This window comes from Rhodnius prolixus, unplaced genomic scaffold (assembly GCF_049639745.1).
Source record: "Rhodnius prolixus isolate KJV_2025 unplaced genomic scaffold, Rpr scaffold_6, whole genome shotgun sequence".
Lineage (NCBI taxonomy): Eukaryota > Metazoa > Arthropoda > Insecta > Hemiptera > Reduviidae > Rhodnius > Rhodnius prolixus.
This window is the reverse complement of record NW_027411634.1, coordinates 11,293,760-11,315,336: the sequence shown is the minus strand read 5'-3', so window position 1 is coordinate 11,315,336 and position 21,577 is coordinate 11,293,760. Positions and strand designations below refer to the sequence as shown.

Genomic DNA, 21,577 nt, shown 5'->3' with positions numbered 1-21,577 from the left:
CTGCAGGGTTCCAACCAAACCGCACCAATCTCCCAAAATTTTACATTTATAAGTAAAATTGACCTCTTTCCTTGTCTGGGAATGCTGCAAGGCCCTGGAACTACTTGGTTTTGCACAAAAAAGTTCGGCTGGAATGGGTGTCGGGTCATGTGGGGATTAAGGGGAACGAGACAGCTGATCGACTGGCCCAGAAATGGAGCTAACACTCCTTTCATCGGCCCCGGAGCTGTCCTGGGGATCACCAAGGATGCAGTTCGTGCGGCTCTCAGAGACTGAATCTGGAGAGAGCATGAAAAGAAGTGGGTGATGTGTCCTGGGGTTTAAACACGGCAAGAGTATTATGTCTTTGCTGTGTAAACAACAGAGCCAAAGAGACTCTGTGTTTGGGTAGAAATCAGATCACTCTGATCTGAGGCCTATTCACAGGACATGGTAGGTTCAGGAAGCGTCTGTACAAGGTGGGGCTCATTAGCTCGGAACCGTTGTGCAGATTGTGTCAGGAAGAGGAAGAGATGGCCTCTCACTTGTTGTTCAATTGCGCTGCAATCGAGCGGCTGCGCTACGATATCTTTATAACTTTGAGGCCAAAGGAGGTAGTAGCGCTGAAAGAACTGGTAGGGAAAGTCCTCAACCTCTTTAGTAGGGGAGGCTTCATATACCAGATCCAAAATAGGGGGCTGGCACAATATGCCTCTTGTGGCTGTGGTGCCGTGAGGTCCCATCCCGTTTTCTAATTCTAATTCTATTCTAGATATGACTGAAGTGAACGATGGCCTTCCAGACCTGGCAGTCATAATGTGCCATCGTGGCAGTAGATTCACGATTGACACATTAAAGAGTCGATCTACATACGCGAGGCCTCCAGTAGAGGATTAGTTGGGAGGGTGAAAATTAGACTAAAGAAGTCGTATGAGAGGATAGCTGGGAATGGAATTTCAGGATAAAGGGCTTTGGGGGACTGCATAGACCAAGGAAATTGTAAGGGCATTGACTAGGGTGTCTTAGATTTTGGGTTGAAGGGATTGGATGCGATGAAGGTCCAAATGTTTCACTGTCCCGTGTATTCTATAGGGGCACGTGAGTAGTACAGCTGCCTTTTGCTTCGTAATATCAGTTTCAAACGTTTGTCTAGTAGTCCTTTTAAAAGTTTATAAACTGTAGGTTTTAGCGGAGTATAAAAATACCAGCTAAGTCAATTGTCGAGGTAATGCCCAAGCTGTGACCGTTGGAAGGATTTCACGGCTTCTCGTTAAACTGGGAAAACTTGTAATTAAAAATTGTCACGATTGTAGCAATTATGATTACTTGAATTATAAGAGTCGTGACGTAAATACGTGAAAAAAGAGAGTATTTTTCTTTTCTTTTTTTTAAATTAATGATTTAGTACACGTAGTTTGAAGCAGGACCTGTATAAGGGTATCGATGTGTTGTTCATATTAGATGAGCAACTTCTAGTTGATGTTAACCTTTTTTTTGGTCAAGTTAAGCCAACAACGCATTACCTACAAATAACAAATTCATTGTATAGCCACGTGATACAGAACTAATGAAGTGATCCTGTTGGCGAGAGAAGTGGTTATTGCTATCGAAGAAGGATCAAGGTCATTGAACCGAACTGCTGAAGATGCTTGGACAGTGTTAGTAGGTGTAAAAGAAACCATTGGAGAAAGACAGCGGTGTAAAAAGATGGCCGAGATGTTACTGACAATGAACTCTATTTCCACTTAGTGAGAGACTGACAGACACAGAGATTTCGCTTCACATTACTTCTTTAGAATATTGTAGGTATTGCAGTAATCTAGTAAGTATTCCATTACTGCAATTCTTTCTTTATCTTCCCCTACCATTACTGTGGAACTCATCTTTCTTATTCCATCTACATATTCAAGTAGATCCAGTTATAATACCAAGCTTTTATCTAAGTTCAAGATATAATGCGGTTAGAAAAACAATTTAAATATTCCATAAATAATACATTTCAGATTAATTCATTTACAGAAATTAAACATTTACTAGGAAAAATTGGGATCATTTCTACACTGAAGATTCTGGCAGTATCAGTAGCTCTATCCAAAACAATGGCTAGTCTTCTTTTTTGATCAGCTCATGAGGTTTAGCGTACATTAAACTGGGATTCGAATCCAGCTGCTGACCCTTTAGATTTTCTGTTCCTAGGAATCTCCAACGATGGGACACAGTTGTCTTTTTAACGACAGAAAACTCACGAGACAATGAGTTGAAAGAAGCTTTTAGGAAGAGAAAAAATCTAAGGGCTCAGCAGCTGGATTCGAACCTATGATCTCTACGTTAGAATCCAGTATCCGCTAACCACTCAGCTAACCCTCAAGTGATTATTAAAATAAATAAATAAACCTTTATTTGTGTAATGAAAATTATACAAACTTGTTCTTCATTTAAAGAAATTAAAATTCTTTTTTTTTTTTATTTAAATTATTAATAACGTTACGAAATCAAAATATATAGTATTTACTCTCAGACGGAAAATCCTACCTCCCATCATCTTGAACCAAACCCCTGTACCAACTGTGGACAAAGTACGCTACCTTGGACTGTACCTAGAAGCAAACGGTTGACATGGAATCCCCCATACTAGATTGAAAAGACAAGAAACTATCCAAAACTACAAAACTTCTTGCCAGACTACTTGACAAACGTTCGAAACTTAACCTACATAACAAAAGACTCTTATATCTATTGTTACTGCGAACTATTTGGTCATACGGCATCGAAGTATGGGGGATCGACTAAACGTTCCAACTCACTACGCCCCCCAGATATTACAATCAAAAATTCTTCGAAAACTGCTTAACGCTCCATTCTACATTTCTAACCTCACCGCCCATAATGACCTCAAAATCCCTTTCATTAAAGACCTTACTAAAATTCTTTTTCTCAAATTTCATTCCTTTACAGCAGCTCATCATAATCCTTTAATTGAACACCTATCTTCTTCCGCAATACCAGGTGATCCTCCAAGGAGATTGAAGAGAAGATGGCCCCCGCGATCTACTCTCCTCATAAGTGCAGTATAGTGCATCTATTCACGTTAATGGAGTGTCGCCACTGGGTGCCTTCTCCTATCTTCATTCACGACATTATATTATATCGCATTTGCTTGTTGCAACAACAACAAATTTCAATAAAAAAGATTATTAATATTACTATTATTTTAATTATTTACACAAAATCAAGCCCCTTAGCTTAGGTTTTAACGAGTTACTTTTCAAGACATTAATGCGTCATAACTACAATAAACGTACTGAATTTGAATTTAATTTTTGCAAATTCGTTTGCCCATACTTCGCAAAAGACATTCGTCATTTGCATCCACTCAGTTCTATCTTTAGCTACCCGAGGGCAGGTGCATTTTTTTTTGTTTTTTTAAAATAATTAAAGGCGCGTCAACAACTGAGGTTATTGGCGCCCGTTGCTTTTTTCAGTGTACTGCCAGCCTCCGGACAGTGTTCTCTCGTTACAGACAATATTGTCGCATCACCGGGCAGTAAAATGTAAGAATCTCCTAGAAAGAAAATTATTATTATATTTTCCATTTCTAAATTTTGTTGACCTAACAAAGACCTACGAGGGTCGTTTGAAAAGTCCGTGCAAAAATAAAAACTACTTAATTTTTTGGGGTAAACCTTTTTTATTTTTCAACATAGTCTCCTTTTAGGCTTATACACTTCGTCCAACGCTGCTCTAGTTTGTTCATCCCTTCCGAATAATAGGATTTGTCCAAGTCTGAAAAATAGCCATTCGTTTCTGCAATCACCTCCTCGTTTGAATAAAATCTTTTTCCCGCCAGCCATTTCTTCATATTGGGGAACAAATAGTAGTCCGAGGGAGCCAAGTCTGGAGAATAGGGGGGATGTGAAACGAGTTGGAACCCTATTTCCATGAATTTTGCGACCACAACTGCTGAGGTGTGAGCTGGTGCGTTGTCGTGATGGAAAAGGACTTTTTTGTGGGCCAATCGTGGGCGTTTTTCTTGCAGCTCGGTTTTCAAACGGTCCAATAACGATGAATAATATGCACCTGTAATAGTTTTACCCTTTTCCAGATAGTCGATGAGGATTATTCCTTGCGAATCCCAAAAGACAGTCGCCATAATCTTTCCGGCCGAAGGAACGGTCTTCGCCTTTTTTGGCGCAGATTCCCCCTTGGTAACCCATTGTTTAGATTGTTCTTTGGTCTCAGGAGTGTAGTGATGTATCCATGCTTCAACCACAGTGACGAAACTACGCTTAAAGTCCTGCGGATTCTTCTGGAACAGCTGCAAACCGTCCTTGCAACACTTCACACGAGTTTCGTTTTTGGTCAAGCGTGAGCAATCGCGGCACCCATCTTGCGGATAGCTTTGTCATGTCCAAATGTTGATGCAAAATATTATGTACCCGTTCATTCGAGATGCCCACAGCACTAGCAATCTCACGCACCTTCACTCTTCTGTCATCCATCACCATATCATGGATTTTATCAATGATTTCTGGAGTAGTAACCTCAACAGGGCGTCCAGAACGTTCAGCGTCACTTGTGCCCATATGGCCACTCCAACCATTTTGAAACGAAGGTGCAGAGTCACCATAATGTTTATCAAGCTTCTCTTTAGTCTCCTGAGGCGTTTTGCCTTTTATAAAGTAGTGTTTAATCAACACACGAAATTCTTTTTCGTCCATTTTTTGAAAATCACTCGACTTCCTCGATTCAAACGAATGCCAAACACAAAGAAATAGACCGATCTGGCTGAAACTTGGTGTGTGTTCTTCCAAGAGATGCTACTAACTAAACATAACCTTGATACGCGCCAGTAGTGCTATCTCTCTGACTTTGCACGGACTTTTCAAACGACCCTCGTATTTCTATTATCATTTTTACACAAACTGGAATCACCCAAAAAAAAAAAGGTAAATAAAAGGTTATAAGTACCTCAAAAAATAAAAATAAGCAAATAAAAAATTAAACAAACATGAATAGATAACCGAAAAATCATTATTCATACATAAATTGGTGGTTGACAAAGAAAAACAATCAACCCACACAAAATAAATCCCAAAAAAGGATCAAATAAAAGGCTAAATACCAATTTAAAATAGCAGAAAACTGTACACATAGAGTACATCATAAAACAGTTCATATCTAAAAATATACATGCACTACGTAGTGGTATTATTATTACGAATACGTCATTAAAAACAAAAAAAAAATAGTGTAATTTGATAGCCATCAGCATCAGTAAAGGCGTGGTATTTTCATTATACAAACAAGAAATTGGCTTTTCAAAACATGTTAACTTTAAACAAAAATAAATTAACTTCAATACTCCATAAACCAACTCTTAAGCTTCAACATTCTTAAGAGATCAAGGCTGTTGGGGAAATAATAATAATAATGGAACTTACTCAAAATCTTAGCAGATCCAATTCTTGTTTTTTAGCGCACAGAGTTGTAATTGTAATTATGATTCTTTTGAATTTAACTAGGGCTAGAAATGTTTTATTGGAAGAACACAATTTTAACACTACCACGATCGGTCAACTGACCGTTTTTTAAATTTTCTAATTACAGCGTCATCATACCGCCATTAAACTTCACGACTTTTCTTAAAATATGTATTCAATTGTTTTTTTAATATTCACTTCTTTCCCTAATATTTGATTTTTGAGAAAAATTTGTAGTCCGTCTTAACTACCGCGACCGGTCATTTGTCCGGCTGAATATTTTCATTTTATTTACTTATTTTAATATTTTTTTTTTTTTTTGTAACAGAATTCTCTCGAAAACACAATTTGATAATGCATTTATCGGATTATTGTTTGCATGTGGTGCATATGAGGCCAAAAATGTACGATATTGCCCTTTTTGTAAGGAACAAAAAATAGGGACGAACATTCTTCTCAAACACTGTGAGCAGAAATGTTTAGACGGAAGTTTTGAGGTTTATTCGAGTGGATCAAAGAAATCATCGCTTACTAAACCGATAAATTTGCTTTGATTTCTAAATTTTGGAATTACAAATTCGAAGAGAACAGTTCAAAAAACTGTTCTAACCAAGAGCATATATCTCTTCTAAAGGACATTTGTTCCCCACAAAGTCAAGATGCAGATTTACTTAGTACATGCCAAATAAACCGGACAAATTTGGTATCAAATCTTGGCTAGTGTTCGATGCAATAAAAGGCTTTTCATTTTTGGGAAAACTTGAAAGCAGAGAACCTTCAGTTCCGCTCGGGGAGTTGGTCGCTCTGAAATTAGCAGAAATGTATACAGCTCGTGGAAGAAATATAACCGTGGAAAATCTTGGAGATAGTCTCAACAAATAGTTTTCAATATCTTGTACATGGATTTTTGTATTTAAAAAAAACTATCAGAAGTGAAATTTCAAGGCAAAATTTGTGTTACCATTTGCAAAAGCATGACAAATATTAGGTACACGAACAAATGGTCGGAAAATAGCCAAATAAGATACTGCAAAGGCAATAAGACTAAAAAATGCTGTATAAAATGTAAAAAATACGTATGTGGGAAATGTGCAATTGAGAAGCCTATAATTATAAAAAATTATGCAAAAAAGAGTAAAATCTACGAGATTTATTTTTAAACAAGAGAAACCACGCTTTTTCATTGTTTAATAATTATTATCTTCATTCTAAAATAAGAAATTTAAGTAATTTTGTCATTTGCCCGGTGACGGTAGGAATAGTTATGCATAAATGGCGGTAGGTTTAGTGATAATTGAGCTGAAGTTAGAAATTTTGATTAAAAGTTGTAGCTTCCAGTGTTGACCTATTTTCATTTTTTTAATTATTTAATTTCCATAAAACGTTATAAATAAGCTAATTACAATGAAAAACCAACTCTGGTAATTAGTAAATATCAATCTAATAGAGTGCTACGAGAATGAAATTCAAAATATCAATTTTTTAATTAAAAAAAAACTCGATTTCAAAGAAGACAATTAAAATTTAAAAACATTAATCAAAACTTAATTTTGAAGACTTGAGTACTGTTTTACACGTACTGAAAAAACGGAAGTGAATAAAAAAGTACAAACTCTACAAATAGGAATCGCACCAGTTAGCCCCAGCGTAAGAGGGAACATGAAAATAAGACCTGGGCGGAGCTAAATGAAGACAGAATCAGCACTTTATGGGATTCCTGCAATAATACCTAGATGAATCTAGATCGGATTACAGCTAATCCTGTCTGTTCAATTGGGAAAAAAAAACCTGACGTTTCTCTCCGAAGGTAATTCAAGTTTTACGGTTATACATTTAGTTTAAATAATATTTTACTTCTCAGCTCAAGCTAGCTGATCACTCCGAAAACTTTTCGTCTAATCTTTATCCACAAATTTACTCGTTGATAACCCTCCATAACGTTCAAAATGAACTCTTTTTTGGCTTCCCAAAAGATGGCTACGTTATGTTTGAAACAATAAAATTTAAATTAAAATAAAAACAATTTTGAATGAATGGATGAATGAAAAGATCACGATTAAATGAATGAAGATAACCCATTCTGGTATTTATAGATTCACAATATAACTTAAGTGTGAGCTAAAATTAAATTAGAAGCGTGTTAAATATAGCAAACACTTAATGTAAGCGTGACACATTACTTAAACAAAGCCAGACAACTAATAGACAAAAGCCCACCTAATAATACTTTTGACAGTTGTATAAACAATAATAAAGTAAGGAAAACAGTTGAGTGAATAAAAAAGATGAATGAAACAGTTACAAAGTATAAACTAGTTAAAGATAAAATGAATTGTTCATTACATTAGTAAACAATACTGACTCATAACTTTGGCATTAAGTATTAGCAGTGCCTTCTTTATCTACCTTTCTATCTCACACACTATACTACAACTAGAAATAACAATTAAATACATAATTCAAACAATAATAAACAATAATAATGAAAGTATCGAAAGACTTAAAAAGTTCTTCAGTTTTTAATAATAATAATAAAAGTTAAAAGTGATGGAGAAATGAATGAGGAACAAATACTTCGTCTTCAAAAGCAACACTTGCGTTAAAACATCCAATTCATTATAAAAAAGAAATTTATTCTTCAATAAAGAAATTACTATTAAAAGTAAAATTCTCAGTAAATTTCAAAAGTTTTCGAAAGAGTTAAAATTGAAATAAAAACAGATATGAATAATGGGAATATACAACATTCGTTTTAGAAAATAATATTTTGAATTCACATTAAAAATTATAAATAATAACAGGGCTGTGTTTAAGCTACAATAACTTCATTGTATCGTGAACACAATAATTATTTATGAATTTTGTTATATGAAGAAGGAGGCCTGGGGTGTAGTATTACTTTTAGATTTCACAGAAATTTTATCGTAAGAACAATAAAGACGATTTTAAATATTTATATTTCAAATATTTGTGAGGTAGCTTTGTTTTAACAATAAACCTACCGACATTTATGCATAACTATTCCTACCGTGAGCGGTCAAATGACCGGACTTTAAAATCACTTAAATTTCTCATTTTAGAATGAAGATAATAGTTATTTAACTACGAAAAAGCATAGTTTCTTTTGATTAAAAATAAATCTCGTAGATTTTACTCTTTATTGCATCATTTTTTATAATTATAGGCTTCTCAATTGCACATTTCCCGCATACTTACTTTTTACAGTTTAGACAGTATTTTTTAGTCTTATTGCCTTTGCAGTATCTTATTTGGCTATTTTCCGACCATTTGTTCGTGTACCTAATATTTGTCATGCTTTTGCAATGGTAACACAAATTTTGCCTTGAAATTTCACTTCCGGTAGTTTTTTTTATACAAAATCCATGGATTTATCCCGGGCCTAAGTCTAGGATATTGAAAACTATTAGTTGAGACCATCTCCGACATTTTCCACGGTTATATTTCTTCCACGAGCTGTATACATTTCTGCTAATTTCAGAGCGACAAACTCCCCCAAGCGGAACTATAGGTTCTCTGCTTTCACGTTTTCCCAAAAATGGAAAGCCTTTATTGCATCGAACGCTGGCCAAGATTTGATACCAAATTTGTCCGGTTTATTTGGCATGCACTGAGTAAATCTGCATCTTGACTTTGTTAAGAACAAATGTCCTTGGAAGAGATATATGCTCTTGGTTAGAACAGTTTTGACTGTTCTCTACGAATTTGTTCCAAAATTTAGAAATCAAAGCAAATTTATCGATTATTTCTTTGATCCACTCGAATAAACCTCAAAACTTCCGTCTAAACATTTCTGCTCACAGTGTTTGAGAAGAATGCTCGTCCCTATTTTTGTTCCAGTGAAAAGGGCAATATCGTACATTTTTCGCCTCATATGCACCACATGCAAACAATAATCCGATAAATGCATTATCAAATTGAGTTTTCGAGAGAATTCTGTTACAAAAAAATAATAATAATAATAATAATAATAAAATAAAATATTAAAATAAGTAAATAAAATGAAAATATTCAGCCGGTCAAATGACCGGTCGCGGTAGTTAAGACGAACTACAAAGTTTTCTTAAAAATCAAATATTAGGAAGAGAAGTGAATATTAAAAAAACAATTGTATACATATTTTAGGAAAAGTCGTGAAGTTTAATGGCGGTGTGATGACGCTGTAATTAGAAAATTTAAATCAAATTTAAAAAACAGTCAATTGACCCGTCGTGGTAGGTTTAGTGTTAAGTAGATGTTGATAACTACCACTTATAAATCTCCTTAACAAAAAAACTTACAGCTAAGAAAGTTAAGTTGTAAGGGTTGATTAAACGGTAAAAGGTACACAAATCAGCAAGTACCCAACAATTCATTAATACTTCATTGATATTATTTAAGTAATTTTATTGCATTAATATTCATTAATATTTTTTAGAATTTATTACGATGTCACAGACCCTTATGCTGGCCATTTTTCATCTAAAAAATATTTGTTCATTAAAGGAGTTTGCTACGATAAAGAGTAAGTCCATATATTGCAACGAACTGGTATACTACCGGTTTAATCCATCACCCCCTCCCACAAAAGTGCCCTTAATCGAATGATTTCCGAAAAATGTTTCTAATAAAAGTTGTAGAACTATTTGTGAGCTATAATTATAACACGTTTGAAGAAAATCCGAGAAGCGGTTTTTTAAAAAAAGTTAAAAAAGTGAAAAATCTATTCAGTAAAGTGGTACTTCCGGTGCACCAATTTTGACCAAAAATTAACTGTTGCTTCCCCTGGTGGTACCTGAGTGAAATAACAAATTTGAAGTTTCTGCGATTATCCGTTCCCGAGATATAGAGGATAAAGTCATTACAGAGCAGTAAAGTCAGTCCAAACCTATGCCATCAAAGACCAATGGGTTAGAGAATAGGGAATACCAGGAATTACTAGATCTGTAACCCACCCAACCTTAGCCGTGATTTTTAACATCTCATTTCTCTCTTTTATTTCTCTCAAGCCGAATGCGATCGCTTATTGTCGGCAATTTTCGGCTCAGTTGACCTTCATTTTATTTCTAATTTAATATTTAATTTTTTTTTTAAAAGCACACTCTCATGACTTTCTCATACCATTACGTATGTAGTTAAGTATTCTTTTCAATGAGTATTTTAAAGAAAGTTTGGGAATTTTATCTTTTATAGTAAAAGAGAAATACAAAATTTCAATGTTTGGTTCAACTTTATGTTTTTTCGGGCAGTGTTTTAACGATGAACCCTTATAAAACTGTCCTAACTAACAGTTTTCAAATTCTAAATTCTGATTTGCATTGAATACGCAATACGATGTAGACAGTTGTTCTGTGTGCATAGTAGGTAATTAATATTGGATACATGTGAAGGGGGAAAACAGAACACTAGTTCAGATTGGGGTTAATTAATACATCAAAAAGATCAAGGCAAATTAAAATTATAATTGAACAAGACGTCCATATCCATAAACTGACTAAATTAGTTGAGATTTATAATCTCATTTAAACTGCACTATTTACGTTCCTTATTAATTAAAATAATGCATTTTCCTTTATAACTTTTTTAATATTTCTGCTCTAAATTAACTTTTTTCTATTTTGTTGATAATATTGCTTAATAACCTATTTCTAAGGTTAGCTCGCAAGCTAGGTTAGCCAGGAGGTTATCAATTGCTCTCTGTATCTGAGGAGGCACCTTTGAAGGCACAGTACATGCTTCACAAGTTGAGTAAAGAGTATTATTTGATAAATTAAGGAATAAGTTTGATCCTTTACATGAAAGATATTGATCACTTAAATATGGGGCAGGAGGTTTCCAATTTTTTTGGTAATTAAACGCAACTCTCCCAAAATTACCAAATAATTATTAAACCTTCTTGTTTGTTGCAGATGTAAAATTAATTTTTAGCCATTTTGTGTATGCTTGAGAACAACTAAAGCTCTTAACATTTGATTTTTCTTAGAAAAATCACTCGGAAAACTACTTTTTGCCCGATATTAAGAAAAATACTAGCTTCACTGCCTTGGCAATATTTTTAGTAGAAAGGGGATGAAAAAATACATAAAAATGACCTATCGCGTGCTCTTCTTTCTCATTGATAACAAGTTAAAAAATTGAAATATGATTAGTAAATATCAGATTTTGAAATGGCCTAGCACCTTTAATTTTAAAGATCTTGATTAAAGGTTTCCGGTTTCTTTCATAACTTTTTATACTCATTAAAACTGTGGATATGAAAATGGGGGTCATCTGCAAACCCTCACTTTTAGTCGCACGTCAGCCGCGTATGCGGGCAGGAATCTAAAATCAAGTCACATATTCTGAAACTAGAGGTGACGGGCAACAAATTTTTCCTCTACCATTTTTTGCTCAGATCAACCGTTTAAGCATGAAATGCATTTGGGCCGTCTTAAAATGAACACCCTGTATACTATTATTTTGGAAACTATCAATCCAAAAATATTACGTATATTGAATGCAAGATATGAACAACTAATAAATGCTATTAGGAATTTAAGCATGATACCTTAAATTCCAAAATCGGGATCCTAAACAACTCCAAAGTAGTTAGTACTTTAGGACTTTACGGATTTTTAGTTTTCATAAATTCCGGATTTTCGATTTCTTTGTGCGGTAGTAATTGAACTCGCGAAAAATTGGTATTACTGGAATTTAACCTAGCATTTCAAATTTAAATTCAAAATAAATAAATAAGTAGTTTTCCGTGTTGCCCCTCCTCTCATCTATGGACCTTGAGTGGTTTTCTTCTATAATCCATTATTTTTTTGTAATTATAAGATTATGGTATTTTATTCAGGTAACTTTTAGGTACGAAAGAGAAACATGGTCTGGTTGTTTACGTGGTTAGATGGTGGGTCACACGTCAATAAATGTAAATACATCTACATACACACTCTAGAAATGAGACAGACGGTGACCCAGAGTGTGGGCACTATATTTCGTATTTTATTGTGGCATTGTAAAGGATCTTCTAGGCCCTTCCTATCATCTCGAATGAAATATGTAAGAAGTAACTAGGTCAAACTCAAGCCCTTGTCCCTTTTAACCTCATCCCAGGTGGAGGACAGATCCACAGCCCTCTTTATTCCTCTTAGTGCCTGTTTCCTTTCTGCCCGGAAATGTTTCGCTTCCTATCCAAACAGAAGTAGCTAAAACAAATAAATAATTCCGCATAGAAGAGAATAGGTTTTAAATAAGGCCAATTTTGCTGTAGTCCCAGTCCTTTACTACCTGCAGAATTCAGCTAGCTTTATTGTCCCCTAGAAGGAATTAGATCAAAGTTTAGAGCTGCACATTTACAGGGAGATTTACAAACTGTTTGTGAAGTCCAAAACCATGTTAACCAATCGTAAAAACATTTTGTGAAAAATAAATGAAATAAAATTATTAATGAAACCTAGTACTTGTTTTGTAACGTTCTGTGTGCGTATAGGATCGATATATACATTTATTATTTTTAATTTTAGGCGCAGCAACATTTAAGATAATAAGCGCCTGGAGCTTTGTTAGTGCAAGGCTAGACAATGTACTGGGCAACACTGATAGACACTCAGTTTCAACTATCAGACAGAGAGTTGTTCAAAATTAGAGCAGCAAAAAGGATTCAAATTTTGAAAAAGGATTGTGTGAGGATTAAAAAAAGACTTATAAATATAATAATAATAATAATAATAAAAAGTATATAACAAGCTGGTACTAAAAATGAAGGTGAACATACTGCCGTAATAAACTAGCAAATACGGAAGAGATTTCACACTTTCATCTCGCCCACAGAATCCCATGGACCAGTTGAACAATGGTGTTCAGTGTTGTTTGGGGCGGGTTAGGATACCTCAATCACAGAGACAAGGCCCCCAGTCGTAAACACACATGTGTACACTGCGGTTCTATAAGTACATAATATAAACGCCCTCTCTGTGTCTATATGTTAGTGTACAGTCGCAACTAAATCACTGTCTTGTGTCCCAGATACCTACAGCTGTTGGTTTTCTCCAACACGTAAACGTGTCTTTTGAAATTTATTTTATTTTTAATCTACAAATATAAATAAAATGTGATTCAATATTCGAAATTCTAATCTGTACCTTATCTCAAATCATCCCCTCAAAAATCATTCAATTAATTCCAAATTCTGTGAATCAAAACTAAGATCATATTTGCTCAAATCTTTTAACCCAAGCCTTCGCCTCAAATCATCATCATGCTAAGCCCAAGCCTTCGCCTCAGATCATCATGATGTTAAACCCAAGCCTTCGCCTCAAATTATCATCACCATTAGCATGTAATTCAAAGTAATTCACCAGACATTGTGAAGCACACCACTTAACATAGATTGTTATAAGAAGTACGAAACTATTATTGCATTTTTTTTAATGATAATAAAAATAAATAAAAATGTAAAGATGCTATAAAATTCCAAAAAATGCATATACCAAAATACGGTTTATTGTCATCACATTTAAGCGCAAGCTTAGCACAGCTGTCAGAAAATAAACATCGTCGGTTTAAGTTCATTTTTCTATTAAATTGATTGCTACCTTACTTTATCTAGTACTTAAAAACAATGTAAAACGTTTAAGAAAATGCTAAATTGGCAACCAGGAGGTTACAAGAAGAAGGAGAAATGGCTGGAAGATGTCGAGGAAGATATTAAGGATATCAGGACTGGGATAAGGAGTGTTTTGGTGAAAGATGAATGGATGAGAAGCTGAAGTCCTTACCCAGAGCCCTTACTAGCCAAAGAAGAAGAAAACTGCTAAAGTTCGAGGGTCGTTTGAAAAGTCCGTGCAAAAATAAAAACTACTTAATTTTTTGGGGTAAACCGTTTTTATTTTTCAACAAAGTCTCCTTTTAGGCTCATACACTTCGTCCAACGCTGCTCTAGTTTGTTGACCCCTTCCGAATAATAGGATTTGTCCAAGTCTGAAAAATAGCCATTCGTTTCTGCAATCACCTTCTCGTTTGAATAAAATCTTTTTCCCGCCAGCCATTTCTTCATATTGGGGAACAAATAGTAGTCCGAGGGAGCCAAGTCTGGAGAATAGGGGGGATGCGAAACGAGTTGGAACCCTATTTCCGTTAATTTTGCGACCACAAATGCTGAGGTGTGAGCTGGTGCGTTGTCGTGATGGAAAAGGACTTTTTTGTGGGCCAATCGTGGGCGTTTTTCTTGCAGCTCGGTTTTCAAACGGTCCAATAACGATGAATAATATGCACCTGTAATAGTTTTACCCTTTTCCAGATAGTCGATGAGGATTATTCCTTGCGAATCCCAAAAGACAGTCGCCATAAACTTTCCGGCCGAAGAAACGGTCTTCGCCTTTTTTGGCGCAGATTCCCCCTTGGTAACCCATTGTTTAGATTGTTCTTTGGTCTCAGGAGTGTAGTGATGTATCCATGTTTCATCCATAGTGACGAAACGACGCTTAAAGTCCTGCGGATTCTTCTGGAACAGCTGCAAACCGTCCTTGCAACACTTTACACGATTTCGTTTTTGGTCATGCGTGAGCAATCGCGGCACCCATCTTGCGGATAGCTTTGTCATGTCCAAATGTTGATGCATAATATTATGTACCCGTTCATTCGAGATGCCCACAGCACTAGCAATCCATCACCATATCATGGATTTTGTCAATGATTTCTGGAGTAGTAACCTCAACAGGGCGTCCAGAACGTTCAGCGTCACTTGTGCCCGCCCATATGGCCACTCCGAAAATTTTGAAACCTCTTATAAACTGTTCTAATCGAAGGTGCAGAGTCACCATAATGTTTATCAAGCTTCTCTTTAGTCTCCTGAGGCGTTTTGCCTTTCATAAAGTAGTGTTTAATCAACACACGAAATTCTTTTTCGTCCATTTTTTGAAAATCACGCGACTTCCTCGATTCAAACGAATGCCAAACACAAAGAAATAGACCGATCTGGCTGAAACTAGGTTCTTCCAAGAGATGCTACTAACTAAACATAACCTCGATACGCGCCAGTGGTGCTATCTCTCTGACTTTGCACGGAGTTTTCAAACGACCCTCGTATTTCTTACTTCAAATATTTAAAAAATTAAAATGTACGTCAACAATTTTATTGGCATTTGGGTGACAAACGGTTGGACAAAAACCATGAAACATGTACGAACACAGGGTATGGGAAGGTATGCTTAATTATTTATTAAAATGCGATGCATGGACCTTGTAAAGGTTGGTCACTGTCTGAAGAGAACAAGAGGGGGGGCAAGCTCGGTAACAAGGTGATTGGTGTACGCGAGTGACGATGCTATCCCGTTGGAATACTAAATAATAATACTAGGAGTTGACTCTGTCTCGTTATAGTGTGAGGCAACACTTCAAAAATAAAACTGTAGGTACCCCTGCTTAACAGTGTAGTCAGGGTACTTTGGAGTAAAAGATGAGAGTTCTATGGCGCTTAACAATGCTTCTTCAGGCAAAGTCCAAAAGCTCTCACCCTTCTTTAACAAAAGAAACGTTCAGAAAGTTCATTCTTTGCAGCCAGACCGTACTAAGATAAGAATCTCCGTTGTATGTTACATTGTGTTGAAGATTGATTATTCTATTGAGGTGGTATAATAAAAGTATAGGAGAAAATACGTTACTACAGCCTCCTCATGATGTATACAAAATTGTTGTAACAAATAAATCGAGCGTTATTGATGAATTAAATCGCTAATATTTTTAGAAAATCCGGGGATTAAACGATTTTGTACTACTTTTCAAATGGCGGCTTCATAATAATTTGCTTCGATTTGATTATTTTAAATAAAATATATAGAAAATATAGTTTAACACTAAACCTACCACGACCGGTCAATTGACCGTTTTTTAAATTGGGTTTAAATTTTCTAATTACAGCGTCATCATACCGCCATTAAACTTCACGACTTTTCCTAAAATATGTATACAATTGTTTTTTTAATATTCACTTCTTTTCCTAATATTAGATTTTTGAGAAAAATTTGTAGTCTTAACTACCGCGACCGGTCATTTGACCGGCTGAATATTTTCATTTTATTTACTTATTTTAATATTTTATTTTATTATTATTTTTTTTGTAAAAGAATTCTCTCGAAAACTCAATTTGATAATGCATTTATCGGATTATTGTTTGCATGTGGTGCATATGAGGCAAAAAATGTACGATATTGCCCTTTTCTATGGAACAAAAAATGGGGGCCGAACATTCTTCTCAAACACTGTGAGCAGAAATGTATAGACGGAAGTTTTGAGGTTTATTCGAGTGGATCAAAGAAATAATCGTTTACAAACCGATAAATTTGCTTTGATTTCTAAATTTTGGAACAAATTCGTAGAGAACAGTCAAAACTGTTTTAACCAAGAGCATATTTCTCTTCTAAAGGACAATTGTTCCCCACAAAGTCAAGATGCAGATTTACTCAGTGCATGCCAAATAAACCGGACAAATTTGGTATCAAATCTTGGCCAGCGTTCGATGCAATAAAGGCTTTCCATTTTTGGGAAAACGTGAAAGCAGAGAACCTATAGTTCCGCTTGGGGGAGTTTGTCGCTCTGAAATTAGCAGAAATGTACACAGCTCGTGGAAGAAATATAACCGTGGAAAATCTCGGAGATGGCCTCAACTAATAGTTTTCAATATCCTAGACTTAGGCCCGGGATAAATCCATGGATTTTGTATCAAAAACTACCGCAAGTGAAATTTCAAGGCAAAATTTGTGTTACCATTGCAAAAGCATGACAAATATTAGTACACGAACAAATGGTCGGAAAATAGCCAAATAAGATACTGCAAAGGCAATAAGACTAAAAAGTGCTGTCTAAACTGTAAAAAATACGTATGCAGGAAATGTGCAGTTGAGAAGCCTGTAATTATAAAAAATGATGCAATAAAGAGTAAAATCTAGGAGATTTTTTTTTAAACAAGAGAAACTACGCTTTTTCATTGTTAAATAATTATTATCTTTATTCTAAAATAAGAAATTTAAGTGATTTTAAAGTCCGGTCATAAAAAGTCAAATACTAGAATTATGGAAATAGTTTAATAAGAATGCAAAGAAATAACTAAGTTACAGTATCAAATATTTGAATTGTTGTTTTTTGTACGATTAGAACAAAAAAAGAGATCAAAGCGACAGATGATTCAACCTCAAAAGATAAATGTTCACATCCTGGAAGGAAGACAGTCAGCATCTTTATCGTAATAAAAAAAAATACTGTAATATAATAATAAATATAATCGTGGACAATTTTACATTCTTATTAGTGCCACTTCATCTCGAATTATAATAATAAAATACCGTTAGGGAAAGCGGATTAGGAACTTCTTCAGGATGTTGGCGACCCTGTCAGTCGAACAAACAATATGATAAAAAAATTTTGTAAAAGCACTAACAACACACCCTAAAAATCCGCAAAAAAAACATGTAGAGCCCTTCAGAAATAGTTGTGTGCTAATATTTCGATTTAATTGGACTCAAAGACAAAGACTGTAACTCATTCAAGACCATATTTAATACTTTGCAGACTACATAAAATACGAGGGTCGTTTGAAAAGTCCGTGCAAAAATAAAAACTACTTAATTTTTTGGGGTAAACCTTTTTTATTTTTCAACATAGTCTCCTTTTAGGCTTATACACTTCGTCCAACGCTGCTCTAGTTTGTTGATCCCTTCCGAATAATAGGATTTGTCCAAGTCGGAAAAATAGCCATTCGTTTCTGTAATCACCTCCTCGTTTGAATAAAATCTCTTTCCCGCCAGCCATTTCTTCATATTGGGGAACAAATAGTAGTCCGAGGGAGCCAAGTCTGGAGAATAGGGGGGATGTGAAACGAGTTGGAACCCTATTTCCATTAATTTTGCGACCACAACTGCTGAGGTGTGAGCTGGTGCATTGTCGTGATGGAAAAGGACTTTTTTGTGGGCCAATCGTGGGCGGTTTTCTTGCAGCTCGGTTTTCAAACGGTCCAATAACGATGAATAATATGCACCTGTAATAGTTTTACCCTTTTCCAGATAGTCGATGAGGATTATTCCTTGCGAATCCCAAAAGACAGTCGCCATAATCTTTCCGGCCGAAGGAACGGTCTTCGCCTTTTTTGGCGCAGATTCCCCCTTGGTAACCCATTGTTTAGATTGTTCTTTGGTCTCAGGAGTGTAGTGATGTATCCATGTTTCATCCACAGTGACGAAACGACGATTAAAGTCCTGCGGATTCTTCTGGAACAGCTGCAAACCGTCCTTGCAACACCTCACACGATTTCGTTTTTGGTCAAGCGTGAGCAATCGCGGCACCCATCTTGCGGATAGCTTTGTCATGTCCAAATGTTGATGCAAAATATTATGTACCCGTTCATTCGAGATGCCCACAGCACTAGCAATCTCACGCACCTTCACTCTTCTGTTATCCATCACCATATCATGGATTTTATCAATGATTTCTGGAGTAGTAACTTCAACAGGGCGTCCAGAACGTTCAGCGTCACTTGTGCCCATATGGCCACTCCGAAAATTTTGAAACCACTTATAAACTGTTCTAATCGAAGTTGCAGAGTCACCATAATGTTTATCAAGCTTCTCTTTAGTCTCCTGAGGCGTTTTGCCTTTCATAAAGTAGTGTTTAATCAACACACGAAATTCTTTTTCGTCCATTTTTTGAAAATCACTCGACTTCCTCGATTCAAACGAATGCCAAACACAAAGAAATAGACCGATCTGGCTGAAACTTGGTGTGTGTTCTTCCAAGAGATGCTACTAACTAAACATAACCTCAATACGCGCCAGTGGTGCTATCTCTCTGATTTTGCACGGACAAAGTCCGTGGGGAGCCAAAATGGCCATTTTGAAGACGCCGAAGGTTTTTTTTTTTGCTTATAGCCATTTCCTTTACAGCCTTCTAGACTAAAAATCAGACGTCATATTGGAAGCTTACACGTGTATCCCATTTACCCCTACCTCAAAGATTACTTCTTTTTTTTCTGTAACTCACCACCGACTTCCTGAGGAAGGCAATAAATTTGTCGAAACGTTGGAGTAAAGAGTGTGACTTGCTGTTTTCTTTTTGTCTGTTAGTGTGACCGGAGTCCTCGTTAGTTTAATCCTAGATATTACTACCTAGTTTACAAAAAAAAAGGTAACAAGAACAAGAAAAAGTTTTGAAAATGTCGTTTTTGCACATTTTTGGCATAGTTTTTCTCGAAAACTAATTAATCTATATTATTGCAAAAAAATTACAGTTATAAAGGAGGGTTTGCCCTTTATTTTAAAGAAAATTTGGGAATTTTATCTTTTATAGAAAAAGAGAAAAAAATTGTCAAAGTTGGGTGTTTTTCAACGTTACGCTTTTCGTGCACTTTTTGACGATCAACCCTCCTACCGGACAGTTTTAATTGATTAAATTAATTTTTTTAAACAAAGTTATGAACATTTATAAATGCAATACATATTAACTTAACTCTAAGTAAGAAGAGATGAAAATGTAATGCGAGAACAGATGAGATTACTAGACAAGAATGCTCTAATAGTATGCGAATTCCTGATTTAAAAAAATGCTTTACATTGCTCGAACTTGTTTACAATGTCCAGTTTTGGTAACAAGGCCTAGGGGGAAGTTGTTAAGATTTTTGTAAACAACATTATTAGCAACACTTTTTAAGTTAGCGGCTCTTAAACGAATAATTTGTTATTATAGATAAAAGTGTTTATTTGTATACTGTGCAAATAAATTATTTCTGCCTGTAGAATTTATTGATTATTTTTTTAAATAAATGATATTAATTAATCAATAAATAATATTAATCAAAGGAGTGATGGGATTAACTAATTATAGTCTACGTAATGTATTCCCGCGCGGTGTTCCAAATCTAGCTGCTGGCCCTTTAGTTAATCTCTACCTACAAACTTCTTACAGCTGACTACGATCTGGCGATGGACCAATGTTTTGTCTGTAACGAGAAAACACTGTCCGGAGATCGGCAGTGAACCGGAAGAAAGCTCTCAGTTATTGACGCGCCTCGAAATAAATAAATAAATAAAAAAAAATCAAAAGCGGAATTGCCAGCTTCTAGACAGAACACTGTATAAATAAATTTTTTAAATATTTGTTTGGTGTTGTGAGTATGAAGTGCTTACATTTAAATTTGGAAAGAAAAGAAAAATATTTATTTTTTATATATTTATTTGCTTTAGATCAGCGGTTGCCAACCTGGGGTACGCGAAAGATTGTTTAGGGGTACGCAAAAAAGAAGAAGTTATTATGGCGGAAGATATAAAAATTATACAGATATATTATTAATGAGAAAAAAAATTATATAATAAATGATTCCTACAACTTAATTACAAAATTATTATAATAAATCTTAATAACAAATAAATTGACAAGAATTCAGTACTCATTCGATACTGCAGTATTTTTTCGATACCAATATAATATCGAATGATTCGATACCGATATTCAGATTGTTTTGCTGTTAATTTAAAGTTACAATACGTAAAATCAAGATTATGATTATTTATTTTATATATATACGTGTGAGTGTGTGTGTTAGGGGTACACACTAAGAAAACAATCAGGTAAAGGGGCACACTAATGAAAAAAGATTGGGAACCGCTGCTTTAGATTCTTATTTAGATGCAGTTTAGAGACCTAATGGCCAATTTTGTATTACTGTTTTCTCACTTTACAAGTAGTAATTAACCATCACAGTGTACGTATAATAGTAAAGTATTGCCTAATGTTTTTTCAGGTGAGCCTAATTTTTACGTCCAACTACCATTTACTAGGTGTCGTGGACGGAGGCGACTAGCAAACATACTTTACTGTAAATTTCTTTTATTAACCATTAAATAAAAATCCAATGCCTAAGACTGGGGGAATCGAACCTACTAAACCAACAATACATATCAGCTTTGCAAAGTGTCTCGCCTTTAACCGCTCGGCTATCGTGGCGCATCCGACCCTGTATACTTATGCACTGTAAACAAAAATATGTATAGCTTGTAATAATTTTATTTTAATTGTAGAAATTATAAATCGTAATGCTGTTTTGTGTTGCACTTCAATGTAGATGAGCAGTTTCACTGAGAGACTATTGTAAT

General features: G+C 35.1%; 1 protein-coding gene across 16 annotated transcripts in view; it reads right to left on the bottom strand.

Moving 5' to 3' along the window:
* The window catches only part of Prosap (SH3 and multiple ankyrin repeat domains prosap), a 410,412-nt gene that overhangs the window by 268,537 nt on the left and 120,298 nt on the right, over positions 1-21,577 (bottom strand). The window lies entirely within an intron of this gene.